The sequence below is a fragment of the Macrobrachium nipponense genome, chromosome 30, assembly GCF_015104395.2.
Source record: "Macrobrachium nipponense isolate FS-2020 chromosome 30, ASM1510439v2, whole genome shotgun sequence".
NCBI lineage: Eukaryota > Metazoa > Arthropoda > Malacostraca > Decapoda > Palaemonidae > Macrobrachium > Macrobrachium nipponense.
This window is the reverse complement of record NC_087218.1, coordinates 8,798,867-8,807,808: the sequence shown is the minus strand read 5'-3', so window position 1 is coordinate 8,807,808 and position 8,942 is coordinate 8,798,867. Positions and strand designations below refer to the sequence as shown.

General features: G+C 37.0%; 1 long non-coding RNA gene across 1 annotated transcript in view; it reads left to right on the top strand.

Annotated features, from left to right (window-relative positions):
- LOC135202007 (uncharacterized) overlaps nucleotides 1-8,942 on the top strand; it is a 482,892-nt gene that overhangs the window by 454,797 nt on the left and 19,153 nt on the right. The window lies entirely within an intron of this gene.

Genomic DNA, 8,942 nt, shown 5'->3' with positions numbered 1-8,942 from the left:
TTCAACTCCAAATTCATCTTCCAAGATGAATACTGTCGGCCTTCCTATCGATCCTCATTTGGTACATCAGAATATTACGACGCCAGTTAAGTGAAAATTATAAACTCAAATTCACCTCATCTTCATATTTCATTTCTGGAAGCATCATCCCTGGCGGTCCCTTTTTGAGTGTCAGGTAGAGGTTTAAGTTTTTTGTGATACACCTTGTTATTATCGACATTTTACTCAATTATAAGTAAGTCGTTATGATGAATAATGCACACCTGCAAATGCTCGATTATTATATTGAAACTTTTAAGTGACAAAAGTCAAGGCGTTGCAAAACGTCACCTATTCAGCCCTTAGAAAAAAAAAAGTCAAGAGAACTTGCAAAAGGTTGATGATCCAAGTTCTTATAGTCCCAAAAATCAAGGAATGTTGCAGAACTTCGTGTATCCAGGGTCTTTAAAGTGCCAGAAGCCTCAAGATGTTGCTAGGTGTTTACTACCTCAAGTTAGCATATCGGTAAAATCAAGCAATTACCTCTCTTAGAGGTGTAGTGCATCTCTGAGGATAGAAATGAATCCTCATGCAATCTCTAACGTTTAACATATTTGATCCTCGCTTAAGCATTGTGCAATTTTGTGGAGCACTTAGCTAGTTATAGAGAGAGAGAGAGAGAGAGAGAGAGAGAGTTTTGCTTTTAATTCTTTATCAAGTAACCTATAGCAATGGAATTAATGTAAATGGTCCCTCTTAAAGTTAATGGCCGTTCTCATAATAACAACGAAGAAGAGGTAAATCCATACACAAAATTCCTTTTGGTTTTGTTTACATTAAAGAGGCTTTGTCATTATGCACTTTAAGTAATTTCTTTTGAGTTTTGTGAAGTCTGCATCATTTAAAATGCAAAGGCTAATTGGATGGGTACCCAAGTGCACATATATGGAGCGTTTGCCGAAGAATGAAACGAAAGGAAGGGAGGGAAGAATTAACCCCTTAGGAACGAGCGTCAGAGTTAAATATGTGGGATAACCTATATCGTACATGGACATAATTCAGCATTTCCCGCATGGAAGCATCGGAACTGTACATGAAACTTCCTGTCAACCGAGGATGATTTGTATTAAAAAAAAAAAAAAAAAAAAAAAAAAAAAAAAAAAAAAAAAAGTGTCGATTTGGTACTTCCATAGAACAGGTTTTCGATCAGTGGCGAGTAATTTTTCTTGAGATAGAGTATGCATTTTTATACTTATATTTTCTGATGTTATGGATTGTCCAGCACTCTTGTACGATCGACAATTATGTATTCTGCATGTCCAGTTTTAATAGATTATTTATACTATTATGAAAAAGTTAGATAATCCATATCATAGTTGAACTGAGATGACTCTGAATCGTTCCTTAGGGGTCTGGTACTAGAGGCAAAGAGAGAGAGAGAGAGAGAGAGAGAGAGAGAGGGGAAAAATTTTCTGACTCCAAGTGGATGCTCTTATTTTTAAAGGGAATTATTTGGCAGTCACTTGCAACCGTACTCATTCTATCCTAATTAAACTCCAGCTGACGCATGTAATTGGGAAACGATATTGTTGTACCTTTCTGCTTGAAGCCGTATAGAGATATGCCAATTTGTTTGAAAAAATTCGGAGAATTTTGTCGGACATGTTGCAAGATTTGAGCATCGCATAATTATACCTTTCTCCATGCAGATCCTCGATATCTGCCAATTAGTGAAAGATATCTGGAGAATTCTGTGCCCGACACATGGCAACTCTGCCAATGTTGTCCTGCGCTGTGCAGCAAGGAGAAAAAGCCTTCTGCAGCAGCCCCTACCCCTCCATGCACGCAGTGGATGGTTTCTGACTTCATTTTAACTCAATAACTGCATTATTAGTGTTTTTTATGGCCGTCCTTGCGGGTTCTAAATGTGCCTTCCTCGAGACGAACGGATACGGGACTAATTATCCACCCTTGATTATTTTCCTGATGGGCCTTTTGTTATTTTGAGTGCGTCCCTTCTTGACAGTGATGCGTCCTTCATTGGGATTTATGGATCGGGTAGCGCATAATATTATGCGCGTTTGCGCGTAATATTCCGACCTGGGCTACCATGTTAAAGTTGCTTTTAAGAGATAATAAGGTGTACTTTAATGTCCTGGGTGAGGAGGGGGAAAAACATATGCTTGATAATTGTTAGCGTAAGATATCTAAAAGTCTGTGAAAGAGGCTGACTCTTCGAGGCCAAGAATCTTTTATGTAATTGTCTGTTGCAACTGACTTGTGCAAACAGTTTGGGTTCCATCTAAGCAGAAATTAAGCCAAGGTCTTTTCGTCCTGTTAGTTCGTTGCTCTGTAATTGCTGTTTATTGCGTCTTTTAAGTAATCATATTTGATCATTATTTCATTTAATGTTTGAGGTGTAGGTCCTACTGTCCTCATCTTTCCCCGACTCAAAGACGCCGACTCAGGGATGGGGTAGAGATAGCAGAAAGAGAATTCCAAAGCACAGCAAAGAAATTGGAGAGAATTATGCAATGGGAAAAAGACTGGATCCTCATAAAAGAAAAGTTTCTTTTCCAGAATGACAGAATCCTACGCAGGAACCCATATTTTCCCCCCCAGAATGCTACAGAAGGCGCCATTTTCCCCCTCGAATTAATCCCAGACAGAGTTTTAAAAAGGGAACATTTTTCTTATTTTTTCATCACAGAATACTACAGCTGAATGCCTTTTATCTTACTGGTTACTTCAGATGGAACCGTTTCGATTTTCGATATTCCGGAAAGGAAACTCTTAATCTTAAAAAAAAAAAAACTTCATAGCAGAAAACTTGTTTTTTCGTAGAATCTCACAGAAGTGACGCTTTTCTCCCATAGAATCCTACTGAGGAAACTTGTTCCCTCACAAAATCCTTCAGTGAGAAATTCCCATTAGAATAAAGACACCTGCTCCTTCACGAACGATTCCGCTGCGAAACGGCTGGCATTTTGCAGCACGTTCAAGTGCGTAATAGTCCTGGAGCATGTTACTGTTTTCTCAGGCGGCTCTCGTTCTTTGCCACCTTCTATCCATGACGGGTTGGATCAGGGGCGTAGGCAGGCATTCCTCCAAGTTGCTAAGACCGCGAGGTCAAAGAGGATCGTATAATATTCTCCTCCTGCACGAAAATTTATGTATGATTTCTCCCATGATATTGCACTTTCTTTTTCTTGTGTTACCCTGTCTTACTTCTCTCCCTCTTATTGCCCTTGTTCGCTTGCAGTTTATTCATGTTAAGTGTTTGCTCATTTTGTTTAACAACTGTGAAGCACTTTTATTTTGGTAGGTGGGATTTTCGTCTTTTGTTTTGTTGCGAAGTGAACGTGTTTGTGGTGAATGTGGCTGCGCTTGATGTCGATAGTAAATGTTAAACATTTAACCTGAAAATTTTTCTTTTCAGTTGACTAGAATTGATCTGAAATTGAGTCTTGGTTAAAATAATCTAAACCCATTACGGGCATCAGGTCTTTATTATGTATCTTGATCCATAGAATATAATGACAACCAATCAGTAAAATTAAGAAAACACCAAGGCTTTTCAATGCCTGGACGAGTAACCAGTAGTTGATATCAGACACCAAGTTTCCGTGGTCATATGTTGGCAAGTAACCCTATCACAGCAGCAATCTTGTAATTGCAAGTGCTTTTAATTCGAATTCTTTAGAGGAGATAGCTAATCGTCTTTCCACAGAAGCTTGAAGCTTCGCTGCTGCTCCAACCAGTCGTGCAAGTTCCATGATAAGCTGACGCAGCAGTTGTGATATAGTTTCACAATAGAATATACGTATAAAATATTTCTTTGCTCTATCTCTCATATATATACATATATATATATATATATATATATATATATATATATATACACACACACATATGTCTAAATATAATTATATAGGCATATTTTATACGTATGTTCTATTGCGAAACTTATGTTATTAAATAGAATATTCGTATCAAAGATGTGCGTGCTCTGTATGTTCATATATATATATATATATATATATATTACATATATATATATATATATTAATAATATATATATATGAACATACAGAGCACGCACATCTGATACGAAAAATTTCTATTTAATAACATAAGTTTCGCAATAGAACATACGTATAAAATATGCTATATATCTATATATATATTATACGACATATAATATATATATATTCTAATAATTTTAGACACATATATGTGTGTATATATATTATGTATTATAATATCTATATAATAATATTATAATTATTATAGTTAGAGAGTAGAGCAAAGAAATATTTATACGTATATTCTATTGTGAAACTATATCACAAAACTGCTGCGTCAGCTTATCATGGAACTTGCCACGACTGGTTGGAGCAGCAGCGAAGCTTCAAGCTTCTTATATATATAGATATATATATATATATATATATATATATATATATATATAGTATTATATTATATATATTATATTACCATCAGATAACTTTTTCCCCTTTAGAAAGGGTAGAAAGAGAAAGGTACGGTCTTCCGGTTCACGGCAGGTTTTTAGGATGAAGTTGCTAGCCCAAACCGTTTTCATTCACAGTAGGCGATCCACGGACCTAGCAAACGCGCAAAACACGGGACCACTCACCTCAATCACAAACGAGGAAGCAGATAAAGAAGTGATGCTTCTAAAAGCCCAGATCAGTAAAGGATGAGAAAAAGTGAGGAATAGATAAGAGATAAATGAGTAATACCTCTCAAAATGCGCTGTAAAACGGAATATAAATAAAAAATGATAAAGGCAATACTATTTACATTTATGAATCGCAGAACTTTACTGATGGAGGACTAACATGTGAAAGAAAAAAAATCGTCTATGACATATACTTTCTCAGGCTACTGCAGAAAAAGGTAAACAAACATGGCTCTTAAAATTGAGGTTGTTCCGGATTAGTGCATTAATAACGGATTTGAGCCTCCGAAGTATAGCAGGGCATCAAGAGCGTATAATGGTTCTAAGTACTGGTTCTCTGAATGAAATATGAACATCACAAATTTTTTTCATGAGTGATGTTTAGCCAACTGGTTTGGAAGACCCAGTAGAAAATAATCGGCATCCATTTTAAGTGATGGCGAAATCTGTAGCAAAAACTTGGTAGAAGATCACAAATAAATTTGTTGTTATTGAGGATAAAGTATATAGGAAGCCCGATAGAAGATATATTTTCATTGAAGATTACAGATACCAAACCTGATAGAACATAGCAAAGAATTTAGTTTTCGTTAAGGCCATAGTATGTAACAAAACCTTTTAGGATAGAGAATAAGAATAGCAAACCCTGTTAAGAATTGATAAAAAAAAATAGTTGATGATAATGATTGGCACCAATTTCTTTCGTCCCTCTGTTCCTCATGCCGGCTTGATTAAATGTATGAATGCTTCAGCAGCAGCAGCCTCCCAGAGGTCCGTCGAGTTGGTCTATATCCGCCTCTCTGAGAGATAGATATTCCAGATTCCCTCTCGCAAAGCCATCCTTAAACTACCGGCTTTATGACGGCCCGCCACAATGTCGAGCCAAATAAACAAGTATCCCTGAATTCCTGGAGATTTTAAAGATACTTGGGCAAATGATTTAAACGTCAGGTTCAACAGATATGAAAACAAAAGGCCAGCAGAAAAAAAAGACACGAAATCCAAAAACGCGGCGACCAGTCTTAGTAAAATGTTGCAATTAAATCTCGAGGAATATTTGACAGGATTCGGGCCGAGAGGAAAAATGATTCCGACGTACGGAAACTGGTTTTTCAAGAAGCGGGTCCGTCTAGTTAGGAACCTTTTTATTTTCATTTTTTTTTAAGTGATGGCTACTCAGTTCTATTTTCAGAAGTCAGGGTACATAAAGCCAAAGTGAGCTTAATTTGAACTGTATTCAGATTAGAAGCCAGTGAAGGGAGAAATGCACCCGATGATTGGCTGAACTAATTGCTTGATTACAACCATTATATTCATTTACCGATTTCACTATGCTCGGTTTCTTCAATGTAATTTGACTCTTATTTTTCAATTTTGGTTATTCTCTTTGAGATGCTGCTTTTCGGTATTACATTGGCTTATCTGATTGTCATGCTCTTATAAATGTACTCTCTCTCTCTCTCTCTCTCCTCTCTCTCTCTCTCTCTCTCATGTATGCAAACTAGAAATCACATTCACGTATTGTTTATAATAGAACTGAAATTTTCACAGTAGCAGTAAAGATTTAATACAAAAGACAAGATATTTTCGAAATTTCATCCCTTTTGGTAACTAAAGGAAAAAACGCATATAATGCTAGCAGTATGACACACGTTGGTTTCTGCTTATCCTAAGCTCATGAATAGTCAGATTTTACACTGCTGTGCTAAATAACTGGTTAAGAGAATTAAAGGCTTGAGAACTAGGAAATGACAGCTAGGTCGTAAACAGAGTCGAAAGTATTATAAACAATGAATCATCATTGGGTTTACCCAGTGAATTTTTTCATAACTGTCTTCGACGTCTGTCCACAAGATGCCTTAATATGGTTATGATAGTAGATTCCAATAACATTTTTTTTTATAGGGGCAGGCTCTGGGAATACTAAGTTCAGGATAGGTATTTTAGAGGATAAATGGGGACGTATTTCAGGGAGCATGAAGGTGGAGTGGGGGCTCAAGTGACAGTTGATTAGATTTCTGTGAGATCTGTCGTATAGAACCGATTGCGATTCGGTATGCATTGTTTGGGGACGGAGAGCGAGGGTGGGACTTTGTTGGAGATATGGAGAGCCTCTGTGTGTTTTCTAGTTCAGAATATTGTAGGTCTTCTTTTCACTATTGACTTAAGCCTCCTTTGCTTAAACTGGAAGCTGTCATTGTCGTCGTCTCTCTTATAGTAAACTTTTAAAAGAAATTTTGAGATTTGTTAATGCTCCTTCTATCCTGAACATTTGTATGTGTGTGTGTGTGTGTGTGTGTGTTGTGGTCTTGAATGTTTTTTCCTCGGGTTGGACTTCAGCAGCTGGCTCACTTCTTAATTCCCCAATAAAAATTTGAGTTCTAATAATTTCCTATTTTATAACTTAATATTATTTACTGGCACCGTCTTTTGATTATCTCATTGTAAGAGTTTTACAGAATCTTTCAAATTCTGATGATGATTTGTATTCAGATCTTCCCAGACTGTACCATCCACATCAGAGTACCAGATACGTAATTAATTTCAGGTCATGCTTTTCCTTCCGAGGTTTATTACCACAGTTTTATAAAGGTTTTGCTCCAGCTGTGACCAAACAATGGAGGGATCTGCGTCATGTAGTTGAATAGTTGAACTTCTAGAGGTTGGCGTCTTTTCAGACTAATGAGTTTACCTTTATTGATTTTTTAAAAATTCTTGTATATATTTTATTAATTTCCCCAAACCGCTGCTGTCATTGTTCGAGTCCTTGGGGCTGTACCATTGTGCTTTTCCTACTTTACTTGGGTGTAACTTAGATAATATCTTGTATCTACTCTCTAGAAATAAAGTTACCAGACACTGCAGTACAGGGAAATATCCAGAATTTAAACAGAGAAGGGAGAGATGCAAAGATATCCAGTTGATAGAGAGAGAGAGAGAGAGAGAGAGAGAGAGAGGAGAGAGAGAGAGAGAGAACTATTCTCCTGAACAGAGATTGCTAAAGGCAAGATAGAGAGAACACTTATCTATTTCCTCGCATAAATCGGGTTACAAGAAAGAGAGAGAGAGAGAGAGAGAGAGAGGGTTGGGGGAAGAGGACTGAGATGAGTACTAAGGTTCAATCCACCTCTCTCGAGATAATGCTTTTATGTTTAGTGAGGCTGTATCTAAAGCCACCTTCTTATTAATAAGCTTGATCTTGCGCTTAATCTGAACTTACTGTTACTTTTCCATAAGATTGTTCTCTCTCTCTCTCTCTCTCTCTCTCTCTCTCTCTCTCTCTCTCTCTCTCTCTCTTTTTTCTAGCACAATCCGAGAAAATATTTGTTCTTCACCAGTTGAGCGACATACTTAGTCTTCTGGACAAATGATTGCATCAGGTCTTTTGAACGAAGACTATTGCATCACGGTCTCCATCTTTCAATAAATCAATTATTCCATGTCTGCCTAATTTATTACCGGTTTTCTTATTCCTTATTATCCTCTTTTTTCTGCATTCGTAAGTCGCCCTTCTAAACAATAATGTTAATTTATTTCACTTTTCTCGTTATTTTCTTCTTATTTCCTCCTTTTTCGTTCATTTCAAATCGGTTTTGTGAATTTTTGCTTACAAACTCAGGACCGTTGAGACGTCTTTGTTGGTCCACATAAGGCCTCTTATCCTCGTTTAATACCTTGACGTGCTTCCAGGACGCATTTGGTTAAGGGCCAGTGCTGGCATAAATCCACTTCAACCTAAATCGAGAAAATACAGTATTTAGATTTGTTCCAGATGAGAGCTTTTATGATAACGATAAGAAATTTTCAATAGAGATAATATTTATTATAGAACACTAAAAAAAAAAAAAAAAAAAAAAAAAATTAGCCAAGCTGACTCGGAAAGCTCTACCATAGGTCCAGTCACAGTCCATCAGGGGAAACGGAAGAAAATGACTTTGTTACACAGTTTGTTTTATGATTTGTAGCGTTTATGATATACACGACAATTACGTTGTATAGGAAACACGCGAGCGCAGAAAATAATCTCCATTTCCTCCCATAGAAATAGGAGGGTGGCGGAAGACAGAAGAAAGACCACATAATGATACACAAAAATAGGAAATAGGTTGATAAGCCTTCCGCCCACCCATAAAACAATTTTGTTTTACATCAATTTGGCTCCGTCCGACCCAATTACGTATTCGCTATGGTAATTGACGTAGTCCTAATGAGGCTTTGTTGCTGGGTGTAGGTTGGGTGGGGGGGGGGGCGCTTGAGAGGA